The 13,069-nt window shown below is 41.4% G+C and overlaps 1 long non-coding RNA gene across 1 annotated transcript in view; it reads left to right on the top strand.

Moving 5' to 3' along the window:
• The window catches only part of LOC308200009, a 200,927-nt gene that overhangs the window by 11,191 nt on the left and 176,667 nt on the right, over nucleotides 1-13,069 (top strand). Inside the window, exon 2 of the long non-coding RNA XR_013955150.1 lies at nucleotides 12,088-12,226. This is a non-coding gene — a long non-coding RNA (uncharacterized lncRNA). The remainder of the gene's footprint in view (nucleotides 1-12,087; nucleotides 12,227-13,069) is intronic.

Raw genomic sequence — 13,069 nt, 5'->3', positions numbered from 1 at the left:
TAAAATTGTCACATCACAAATGGCATTCTTTTTCTGGCGAAACAGCAAGTTAGCAAAACAAAGCAAATTATAAGACTGCGATGGACTTGTCTTGTTACTCACATTTCTCTCGATGTAGATGGTGTAAATTACTATTCACGTTATTGCTATTTACATATTATTTCCAATAATCTATTTCATGTTAGCCTTACCGCTGTTCAGTGTTTGAACTGCATCCATGGCCAAGGACTGTTTTGTCACAACTGTTTCCATTTGGAGTTAAAACATATTAGGTATTTTTAAAATTGATCTTAGATCTTTAAAGGACTTGTGCTTCTAGAATTTTAGTTTGGGAATGCATTTTATTTTGCAGTGCTGTTCTTGTGCTTTTCTGTCCAGTCTTAATGGCCAAAATTTACTTGCTTCAAGTATGAAGACCAAGGATTTCACATAAAAGCATCCTTCCAAGAGGAGTTTTGAGAATTCTTTAATACCACAAAACCTGTTGTAAAACTGGGAGGGTGGCCAGGTGGTGGGATAACATACTTACATTAGTAAAATCCAATTCCAGGAAGGGAAGTAATCCAAAACTGACATCACCTGTCCATCTGTCCTGGGAAGGACTGCATTATGTTCCAGGTTAAGTGCGTCTTGAGGGGACTATACCCCTTTCTGGACATACCTAGTGAGACTTTTTCGCCTGCAGCTTATGTTATTCTATTGATGGCCACATTTCTGAATGCAGATACGTTTAAATATCCAGAAATAACTGGTCTTGTTTGCCCCTTTTTCCCCTGCCCTGGATATATCCTGTCATGGATGAGAAAGACAAGCACCAAAATCTGGTAGTAAATCTCCTGTGTGTTTAGATGGTTGCTTCTCCCTCTTTCTGGATACATGTTCAGAGTAGTTGCCAAAGACATTTATCAGTGAGGAGGTCTGAGGACGGGGCATTTGAATGAGGCCTCTGCTTAGAGGCAAACGTGGAGCCTGTAAATCACACTCCTTGAAATGCTCTTTAGTTTAGGACCTAAACTGGAACGTGCATCTCAGTATTTACTGGCTTTTTATTAGGAGAAGCTGTTTGTGGTTGCTTACAGCTTTTACTCATTTTAATCGTGCAAGATTTTAATCATCTAGGCTGAAATTAGGAAATATGCTCAAGATCTCAAGCAGTAAAGATCTTGGGGCTCTTCTCTCAGGTGCTATCACCAGGAAAGAAAGGATGGGATTTGCTTTTTAGTTAGCTGAAAACATCAAGCTGACAAGGACTTGCATAAATAAGCAATGCAGAGATACCATAGCTTGACCTATCCTCCCAATGAGGAAAAGGGTGTTCCTCACTTGGGGAACACCAAATGGCTGCTCATTTAATCTTTTGTTCATCTATCTTTTTATCTCCTTCCTTCATGCTGAGTGAAGACCACAGGGCACCTCCTGGGGGTGTCTTCCCCGTATGTCTGGCACCCAAAGTGAGAATATACCAGGACCTCCCATGTGCACCTTAGCCCCCGCAGAGGCTGGTCGTTCATGCGTCTGATGCTCAGCCTCGCTGCTGTGTCAGAGGTTTTGGAAGGTCTTGAGCTGCTGAGGTCAAAGGCCGTTAAGATGCTGGGCCTTCTGCCACTAAACACCAAAAGCTCAGTTTTCAAGGCCCTGTCACAATTTTGTGTGCGGAAAGTAATTATCTTAAAAATGTGGAGGAACAAAGGGAATTTTTTCCCCCTTTTAATGCCCTTGCATCTCAGTTTTGCATCTGTAAGAAGAGAACAATATACTGCTACTCATGAAAGTGGAGCTGCGTGTTGTGTTCCTCATGAATCATGCAAATGCTGTGCGATGCCCCATATTCTAGTAAAGCATACAAGGAAGCAAACAATGCTATTGTCAGAGCACAGCCGCAACCAAGGCGGGAGGGAAAAGGCTGGGAGATTTTTCCAAGTGAGGAAATGCAAGTAAAGCACTGAGCAGTTGTTCTTCAGGCAAACGTTATCCCCCCCCTCCCCAGTTTTCAGTGAACGAAGCAGGGGATCCTGAAGAAATATGATTTATGAGAAGTACAAGACTTAAATTCCCATGCATAGCAGGATGGAATTAAAGTGGCGATAATCACGGTGTTTCTGCACTTGGAGTACTAATTAAAATGAGATCTGCAGGTATCTTTCCTGCTGACTTCAAGCCCCAGGGTAGGCCTGGATAAAATGGCACGGTGAGATAGGTATCAGTGATGTCTGGGTATCAGTGATAGGTATCAGTGATGTTCTCTTGCTAATACAGGTGACTTAGCATAAATTCCCTTTTTTTGACAGCCCGCTCATGGCTGGGCCCCTGCTCGTGGCTGAGTTTATGCTCACAGCCTGTTCTTGAGGTCAGGGCCCTGGTGCTGGCAGAAGCTGAATGGCCCTTCAAATCCTGATGGGATTTGGGGGCATCAGAGGGAAGAGATGTGCAGCAGAAGGAAGAGCTTCAACGTGACTCTTTAGCCTCCCAATGAGTTCAGTTACAGGGTTCCAGTGTAGGAAGGGCTCCTCTGGTTTGTCCATCTTGGTCCTGTCCTCTCCCAGAGTTTCCTATCATGTAACCAGTTTCATAAATGCTTGCAAATTCAGGATGCTCAGCAGCTGAATTCCCAGGTACATTGCCGGTTTGATGCTGAAATATTTTAATTTGATCTCCCTCTCGAATATTCTGCTCGCACAATGGAAAGTTTTGACAGTGTCATTATCCTTGAGGCTGCTCAAGTGAGGATGTTGCCATTGTGCTGCCGTGAAGGCTGCTGATGAGAAGAGGTGGTATGACTCAGTCTTATTAAAAGGTATTAAACCACTTCATCTTTTATGCTTACAAGCAGAACCTGGGGAAGGCTGTGGGTGGCTGTAATGTTGGTGTCTTTTTTTTCTTTTCTTTGTATTTCTGTTGCTCAATAAACATTAATGCACCATAGGACGGTTGGAGATTTTTATTTAGCTGGAGCTGTAAAAGTGCTTGTTCCCCTCAAATTTCATCTCATTTTTTTTTTCCTTTGTACCACCAATAACTGGTGTCGTCTGATCAGCTCAGCTCTTGGAGGGTTTTGAACCCAATTACGATGACTGTCTCTTGCTGCCTTTGTTTTCTGTGCACAGTTCCTAAATTCCCATTGGTTTAGGTTAAATTAGTCCAAATCCAGTCCCTAGCCTTAGCAAATCTAAGCTTCAATATGGGTAAAAACATTCCTAATTTTTAATATGGGAATCATCTTGCTGACTTGGGAACTTTGTGAGCTTTTGCAAGTAGTCATCTTGTTTTCTGTATGACCTCTGTAGATGTTCTTGCACTTTCTGCTCTTCTCTCACATTCTTCTTTGCCCAAGATGTGTAGTTCACGGTTTAGCACCTTGGTTTCACGGTTCATTAAAAAAATTGGCCTGTCCTTACTGTTTTTACTTGAGCAATTTCTTTTTTTTACACTTAACCTAAATTAGGACCAGGTCCTAAACATTGGGGTCTTATGACTGCAAAACAGAACTGCTTTTTCCAATGTAGGCAACTCCTTTCCACACAAACCTCCAAAATTAATACTGCGTGAAATTAAACCTTGGTCCAAAATGCAGGAGGGGAAGATTTCTTTATATGAAGATTTTCTGTTAGAATATCTTCTCATGCCAAGTGCAAAAGAAATATTTTTGAAACAACTTAGGAAGATCATACTTGTTGTTTCAAACTATGAGATTTAAATACGTCCATAATATTTTTAAGCTTGTCTTCCTTCTTTTATTAATCCTCCGAGGCAATTCTGTGATTTGATCTGGATTTACAAATAACTTCAGTTGAGAAAAGAAGTTGTTTTTCAGAAAAATCTTTTATTCATAAAAAGGCTCGCTTAGCTCTTGCAAGGTAGCATATGCGCCTGTGTAATTCCTTTCCGTGGGATGCGTTTAACCCCGGGTGACGAGCACGCTGTCAGCACTTAATAATTCAGTGGAGAATGTGTCTGGCATGATGTTTCTGGGATCTCAGCATATTTTGTACTTACCTGCAACAGACCCTTACCTGAGGAAGTTGGGCTGCCTTGGGAGCAGGCTCCCCGGTGCAGGTTTCTCTTGTTGCCAAAAGTTCCTTTTCGTGCTTTCCGGTTGACAGCCCACGAAAAACACCTGCCAAGGAGCCCCGTACAGCAGAAATGATCTTCAGACCTCAGGCTACCATAAACCGAGCAATAAGCGTGCTCTTTGTTGCTGAACCAGGCTTCTTTTAAAATTCCTTACTGCCTCCTTATTGCTTATTACCCTCCCATAGAGATCAGGGGGTGGGGGAATGATATAACGTTTGGTAGTAAATTGGAGAAATGATGACCACGGGGTTCCCCATCCCTTAAGAACATTTATGCTGTGCAGTGTTGGAAGCTATGCTAAACCATAGGCCTGGCCAGCCATACTTCAGAGCGTGCAATTATATTAATTTTAATGACTGAAGAAATGAAGGATACTTGGACAGCTGAAGTTCTAATACAATATGTAAGACTGAAAAAAATTAATTTTAAATGGTTTGCAGACGTACAAAAGGTTTATTCGTTGCGTATAACATGCTCAGTAAAATAATAACCTTTAATGTGCTGAACTCTTCATGCTTTTCATGAGGCTGCATCTAATTGTGCTGCTCAGAGTCGACTAATTCTGCCACTGCTTTCCTTTGAGAGAAATAGCATTTCCAGACATGACTAACACTCTAAGTAGTCATTAATTCTTAATTAATTCAGAATGAAAATTAAACTTCTGCACTGTATATTTCAAACTGAATAGCATACAGAATATGTACGCTCAGGTCATTTATTTTGAAATTAATATTAAATGATAGGGAAAAAAACACACCTTAAAATAATAGCAGCAGTCGAACCATTTACTAATATAAATATTGGGTTTCTGGTCATCTACGTGTTAATGTTTTATAACAAGACTTTGTTTATATTTATACTGCATGATAAAGCCCAGCTTCTGGGAACATTTTGCATCTGAACATTAAGGATGAGCTTACACTTGTACCAATGTGAATGATCATCTACTATTTATGTTTGCCAAGAATATGTAACCTAACAGCCTTTGGTTTTGGTTTGCCTTAATTAAAGGAGGTGGGGAGGTTGTTCTCCACTTGGACGTTTCCAGGGGTGCTGAATTAAAGCTTTCTGGGGTGAAGCTGACCTCTTCTTCAAGCATCAAGAAATCCTATTTTATGGGTTTTGTGGGCTCCTAGAGGTAACCGCTCAGCCTGTCCTATAGCCGTGTTTTGTTACGGTTGTGGTTACAGAATAGGCTGTAATAACCTGGGTTAGCAGACACATTTAGAGTGGGTCAACTCGATACTGTACCTTCTTGCCCAAACTGGATCTAGCTGTGTCAGCGCTTGGGGCCTCAGGGACGTGGAGCATGAGAGCATCATGGGTTCCTCCTTTGCATAAGGAGGACAGGTTCAGTAACCAGTGTTTGTTTGGGAGCCCTTGGCCCGCGCTTGCCTGCTGAAAGCGTTTGGTCAGCTTTAGGCCTGTGCAATCTTTCAGCAGTAATTATGTGCCTACGGTCATTAAGAGGCAGTTAAACACTGTACAAGTATATTGGTACCTTCCTTCAGATAAAATTTCAAGTCAATAAATTCACTATATTTTTATTCAGAACAATGACTATAAAGAGCAGAAATACCAAGAATACTTGGTGAATATTAATTGGAAAATATACATATGTCTTATTCAGATATACACCAGAATGCGTATGCCAAAACAATTGGTGGGACATCTTGATGTCTGCTTCTGAGGAAAATTCAGCTTTACAGCCCTGCGTGCCTTTGATCTTTGCATCAGAAGTGATAAGTAATGAATTCTGGAAGAGGCTCTGTGGGCATTTTATATACAGCAGAATATGAAAGGAAGCAGTGTCTTTGAAGGAAGGCACGAGTTCAATACAAATTGTTTGTTAACATAAGAAGGGGGTAAATTAGTTTAATTCAATATGTAATATAGTGAGAAAGGCCATGAAAACCAAATGAAAATTGCTGTGACAAATTGTCCAGATTGATGGTGTGGGAAGTGCCAGAAAAGATGGAGCATGGGATCTTTAGGAAGGGGCTAGCTTCTCTAGAAGGTGAGAATAAAGAAACCATTCAGAGAATAGGCTAACAAGAAGTTCAAAAACCCTGCAAAGACATGCTCAGAGATCTTCCTTTTGAAGATCTGGAACTGAACCCAAATCCTACTGGGACATTTTAGTGTGCAGGAGGTTGTATTCATCTTAAAACTAATTCGTTTTCAGCTTTTGAGCATCAGATTGAGCAGCTGTTTTTCTCTTTAGCCTTTTTTTTTCTTTTGGCCAGGACCTGGCATTATATATCTCCTGGGCAGCAGTCACTGGACATAGGTTTACCTGATCCCTTGTGGTAACTAGAGAAGAGTGATGTCCTAAAATTAAACCTAATGAAGAGCTCAGGTGGGGAATCTGGCCTGCTCAAAGGCCTTTCCACCAATTCCTTAAACGCGGAGCTACACAGAAATCAGCAGCTGTCTGCCTGCCAGCCTGGAGACAATACAATTCTTTCCAAGCCCCTGACCAATTTTTGTTCGTCTCTGGAATTGGTTGTTCCTGCCTCTCGCATTCAGTCTGTTAGAATAAAGACAGATGAATTTAAAACTATAATTTCGATGCAGCTCTAGCTTCTCCGCTAGTAATCAGGACACAATGTACTGATGAGGATGCACGCTGCATTATGCAACTCGTTCAGTCTGTAATTATCCCCGACTCCCCCCCTCTTGTAGCAGAAGAGCTACAGACACTGACACGGCCGTTCCAGGTTGTGCAGCTCCTGCTGTTTGCTAACGGCTGAGGTAACAAACTGTATTTGTGGTGGCGAGCTGGGGTTCAGGGACACAAAGGTTGTTAAAATCCAAGTTAACTTATTTTCAGGGTTCTCATGAACATGTCAAAAATCTAACGCTTATAGCTCAGAAGTAGGATTTGTGCAGTCAGGCTCCTATAATGTTCCTGGGAGTGAGTGCTAAAATGCTTTAAACCTTCCCCTTCCTCCTGGCTCTTCAGCCAAAGTTGACCTAAGAGGTTGCTTGAAACATTAAATGGTTCCAATACCCATTCGATACAGGGTTGTTCGAGGTCAGCTGAGTGACGGATTAAAGGAAAGAGGGGAAGAAAGTTTTATGGGCTGCTAGTAGCAGTATGGAAAAGCAAGCGAATTAGCAGGTGTAGCCAGAAGAAGTTATTTGACTTTCAGGAGGAGGTCCCATCCCCAGACAGCCATGCTAGACCTCGGGAAGCCTGAAGTCCCAGCTGACAGGCCCTGCCCTGCTGAGGGGAAGGAGGTGGGCAGCAGTGGCAGGGACCTGCTCCAGCAGCAGAACCAGGCACCGGGGCTGTTCCTGTAGCTGGGGGCATGGCCGGCTGGGGGCAAACCATCAGAGATGCCATACTGTGACCTTCTTTGTCTTCCTGCCTATACCTGCTGCAGTTGTCCTATCCACTGCTGTCCTGCTGGATTTCTTGCTGTAAATGTGCCAAGTTCATCAGCCTGCTTCTTTGGGAAAAAAATTTCCTCCTTTCAACCCAAACGTGGGTGCTGATGTTGATGGAAGACATATATAACATGTCCTAGGAACCAGGCGGTCACTTACTGTCCTTGAGGGGCTTTTGGATCAGGTACCGATGTGGGGTGTGCGGCTTCCTGTAACTTCTTAAATAAGCAAAATTAGTGCAGCCTTTCCCTGCAGATAGTACTAATTACACTTCTGTGTAATCACATGTCTGTGTAATTTAGGCTCCACTAAATTTATTTTTTTCAGGACTCTGAAATATTCAACATCATTGATTTCCATTTTCCCCTACTGTATTTCCAAACTGTAACCAGGAGCCATTGCCAAATTCTGTTCCTTCAGTCAGTGCAGGTACAAGGGCTCATTCTTTTTTCCTTAGAGCACGATGTCCGTGAATGCCATTCCCTGGGCAGGAGGATCCTGGGAGCCATCTCCTAGGATCCAGGAGGTCACTGCTTTATGGCAGAAGGCATTTGCCCACTGCCATTTTATTCAGCACGTGTTCCCACACCAGAGCAATGGGGAGCTGAACCAGCACGTAGGCCATCCACAAGCAGCAACTTCCCGATATTTCCAGTTAGAAACTTTGGGAGCAGGTTTTAAAAGGTGATAGTCTGGGTGTTTAGGCTTTTTTTTTTTGCATGGACTAAACAAAATATAAGGTGACCCTGGCATGTGGTGCAAGGTTTCTTCTCGTGGATTGTGAGACCTGTAACCTGGGGTTAGGTTCTGCTTTCATTTACATTTATTTAGATTTTGCACAAAGACAATAGCTACCAGCTCATTCTCTGCTGAACACAATTGAAGTTACACGAGCCAAGATGTTCTCAATGAGCCTCTTACCTTTTTGATACTGAATCAATTTGGCATTGTGAATGTCAAGAGCATTGATTAGCATGGCATTAGCTGTGGCATTATAAGTAAATGAAACGTGAAATAATTTTTACCTTAATTTGTGTTTATAAAAATAAATACCTGAAGCACAGTGCTACTAGACAATTAAGCTTAGTGAGAGACTTAAAACTTAAATTGTGGACTCTTACTCTGTTTTTTATAACTAAAACGTGTCAAGGCTAGAAGGGAAAAAAGCAGTGTAACAGGAATTTTTTAATGCAGTGAAGGTTCATTGAAACATAAATGTTATTAACAGTGGTTATTAACCAGAACATACCTGCTTTGATGGAGAAATAATTATTTTCAGGTAACCAAATATTAAGCAAATGATCGCACCATTAAATCATGATAAACACCAATAAAATACCACTTTAAAATTGTTAAGTGACAGGAGGAAACAAAGCATTACAACCTCCTGAAAGAGGTACACTTCTCTGTTCTAGAAATAACTACATTTTGGGATCAGGCTTTGGGTAGGTCTTGTAAATACTTTGCTCATCTTACCTGCTTTTGCTCTCAGATGCAACCAATTCCTTTGGCACTATGGGGCTGAACTTTACACACAAACAGAGACTTATCCAAAATGTCAGAAATTCAGTGAAACAGTTTGATTTCCAAAAATTTCTTGACCTGAATTTAATACACGTACAGTTGTTGGAGTGTAACCAATGGTACTTGACTGGTTATAGGAAAGGCAAGTTTCTCCCTTCATCTCCATGAGGTTGCTATCAGTGCATTGCCATGAGAATTTCTAAAATAAATGAGGCAAAAGAAGACAACCTAGAAACCTAGGCTTGGCTGTCTTGCTTTAAATATTTACAATGGCAAAAAGATAAAGCAAGTCTGACCCCCCCCCCCATGACAGGGGGTGGAATTAAATGATCATTAAGATCCCTTCTAACCCAAACCATTCTATGAATGACAGAAGCGTTGCTGTGCTGCCTTAAATAAATAAAAAATTGCCATATAGACACCAAACCTGCAAGGAGTGTTTGCCTAGGAACCCTGTATGGGCTCCCCTCCATAAACTCCTCCTCTGGGTATAATTATGGTATTTGACTTGTAAATCTCTACATGTGCCAGCACGATGATGACTGGAGTAAAAATAATTGAAAAATCTGATGTTACCTAGCAATGATGCAGTTTGTGCTTTACCGCTGTGTTCTGATGTTATGCCTAATAAAAGATGACAAGACTTGCTTTAAGTCTTAATCCATCAGCAGCGCTATAATCTGCTCAGGTGAGCTGTATTTTCCTTCTTGCACAGATAAATGGTAAAAAAAAAAAAATGGTTCATTTGGAGAAACTTGCTCAGGGAACAATTACTGTGTGTGCTGCTTTTTGTCCTCCATACCTGGCCCAGCTTCAAAAAACGCTTCTTCACTGAGGTATTTCAGGTCGCCATAATTAGGAAGGGTAGATCTTTGAAGAGGGAGGTCACCTTTTCCGCTGTGCTGAGAGGCAAGCGCATGTCAGGGCCTAGGGGACCAGCCAGGGCTTCCATGGACGGGTTTGCTCTCTGCATGGACCCATCTCCAGGGATGAGGTGCAGGGCACTCGTGATTTTTCATCCCCATTCCTTGCTATTTAGGCGGTAAACCCTTCACGGCAAGGACTGCCCCTCCCATGTGCATGCAGTAATGCAAGGTGAAAAAGTACCAGCAGCCAGAACTTTGTATATGACGGTCACTTATTTCTGGTTGGTGGTGCCAGGGTACTGAGATGAGAGCAAAACCCATTGCTACCCTGAAAAGCTGACTGCCTTCCAGCAGAGATGGCTTAGGGCTTTGCGGCAGCCCTGAACTTTGCTGCCTGAAAGCAGGTAAAGGGGAGGGAAGGGGAAGAGAGACAGCAGGGCAAGTAAAGGACAGTCGTGGTGCTCCCTGAGGAGCTCTTGCTCCTCCTCCAGCATAAAAGCGGTGGGTTGAGGTGCTCTGGTCTCTTCCACACTGACGCAGTAGTAGTATGAAACTCGGTTTTGTGCACAGATATATATATCCACAGCTTGTAAATCTGATACAGGGCATAACACCTGTCCTCCTTTCCTCCAAAAACTGGTGAGGTGGTTGGAAAACCATGAACACCTGGGGAAACCAGACAGCCTGTTACATCTGTGCTTAGCCATCAGTGGCATCACCTCTTAAAGCTATGGAGAGTAACTTCGTGTTACCAATACTGCCTAGTCATTGTCCAGCTACACTCCTGGTACTGGCTTCCTGAACTAAAGATTCAGTTTTAGAGACGTATATGAAAAGTGAATTATTTTTCCAAACGTTAAGCTTGAAATATCTGTTTGTTTGACCTTCAGCTCAGTCAGAACTGGCGTGAATTCAACCTTCTGCTAAATGAATGCTGCCTATTGATTTCAGACAGACTTACACCAGTTTGAATATGTTTAAAAGGCATTCCTTCAGCTTTCTGAAGCTTATAAATCAAAGAATTGTAAGGCTGTTGGGTGTGGGTTACCTGGACAAGATATTGCAAACAAAAGTCCTTTGTGTGGATGTTTCTTAACAGATAATATTTTTCATGTGGTAAGGTCAGATCCCGGGTTAGAAGCCTAATCCACATGGCAGTCTGGGCTGTCAGTTAATATATTTATTTCAGTTTTCACTTCTGTGGTTCTGTTAGAATAGAGCCGGTCAAAACTTTTTGACTAAAAAGCAAATGCACAAAAGTTTCAAGTGTGCTTGTCTCCCAGTTGGGTAAAATAATAAAAATAAAAAAATAAAAAATTCACATTTGAAAAATGTAATCGAAGATTTTATTCTTGTAATTTCTTTAGGTCAGAAAACTAATATTTTTTCCGTACTCTTTTGAGTACAGAATCTTTGCGTGGCATTTCATTTTCCTAGAAGTGACTGAGTTTCAGTGGCAAAAAGATATATTAAGCATTGAGGATACTCTGAGTTGTGCCCATCCTCATATATAGTTACTGGAGCTGGCAGGTTAGAGTAAGCCGAGTGGTATTAAGGTCAGTGCGTGGTAACTGAGAACATGATCCAACAGCTGTCAAACACATCTCTTTCATTTGGTGAGGGGAAGGGGGCTCCTGCTGAATTCAGGGAGGTTTCTAACTATGATGTGATAGCAGTAGTTACATACTTAGCCTATTTAATCTTCTTGTGTTTTTAGTATAATTCTTCCCCTCTTAAACGCATCCATAAAATCTACTTGTTCTCTCTCTCCATTTCAATATATGGCTTTAATTTTTAATCTTTTCTCCAATGACTCACTTTTAAATTGAAACCAGACATTATTGTGTGTATTTATTTCATGCCTTTGGTGAGTTTTGAAGCCTCAGTAAGAATTACATTCTGTGCTTCTCTTTTCCTCTTACTTTTAATCGATCACTCTATGGTCAGTCATTCTTCACAACCATTGCTACAACCCTTTCTTGTTAATTTGTCCTGAACACGAGGTGACTTATTCAATTATCCCTCTTCCGATTCAGGTTTTCTCATCCACGTAATCAAGACAAGCTGACCAGCAGATGGGAAATAGCTACCTCCATGAATTCAACATAGGCTTTTCTCTTTGTCCCTTCAGTACCTGGAAGGCTGTAACTAAACGAGTGTGAAATCCTCAAAAAATTGTCCAAAAAACTGTCTCTAACTGATAACAGCTTTGCTTCCTCTTTGTCATTTGCAGATATTTATGTTCTCCCATGGCAACACAGATCTGCTGGTCATGAAACACTTACAAATGTCATTCTGAAAATGCCCAGCCTTCAAAATGGCTGTAAACTCCACGTCGGACAACTTTCAGCACCATTTTCCAGAATGTTCAAGTAAGTCTGCTTGACTTTTCTTCTTCATTTAATGATTCTGGTGTCTTCTAATCATTTACTCTATTTGATTTTTTCATGTCTCACAATAAAATGTGCGCTCACCATTAGAATTAAAGAACTCAAAGAAATGCTTAAATTGTGTTTAATAAGGTATTCGTTGAACGGTATGTTTTCCAAATGCTACAAGATTCTTTTAAAAGCTTAACGATGTTTGTTGGCCAAGTAATTAGTACATCATGCTGTGGGAGCTCAATAAAATTTGTAGCCAATGTTATTTAATATATGGCAACCAACCACTATTTTAGTTGTATCAAACTGCTGAGATTGTGCTGCTTAGAGGCCAACAACGGCTGTGAGGCTGGAAATGTGGTGTTCATGGTTCGGTGCATTTAATGAGGCATTGAAAATGTTCAGAGATGATGCTGAACACCTTTCTAAAATGCAGCCATTGGCTGGTCAGCTTGGAGAAGTGTGAATTGTTTCCAGAGTGGGACTTAACACTGCAAAAGATACTGCAAAAATAGTACCTCTTTGTTTTGGCTGAAGAGCTCCAGTGTGGAAAAAGAAACTCTGGTCCTTCTGTTCTTGGAAGAGCCATGTAATAGTGAGGATCTGCTGGGAGCTGTGTGTCAGCTGTCTCATTTTGGAAGAAACATGATTTTGGGACATGAGTGAAAGATTAGATCACCTAATTAAACACTAGACTGATAGGAGTAGAAATGCATTGCTCCAGTGTGTTGTAAGCTTTGAAAGTTAAGCTCTGAGCATTAATATAGAATATGTTTAAACGTGAACTGTGGCCTGGCAGAATGATCAGGAGGATGTGAGTGGTATGGCTTTGGC

This window comes from Anser brachyrhynchus, assembly GCF_964034855.1.
Source record: "Anser brachyrhynchus genome assembly, chromosome: 9".
Lineage (NCBI taxonomy): Eukaryota > Metazoa > Chordata > Aves > Anseriformes > Anatidae > Anser > Anser brachyrhynchus.
Note: the sequence above shows the minus strand (reverse complement) of the source record. Positions and strands in the feature narration are given on the sequence as shown.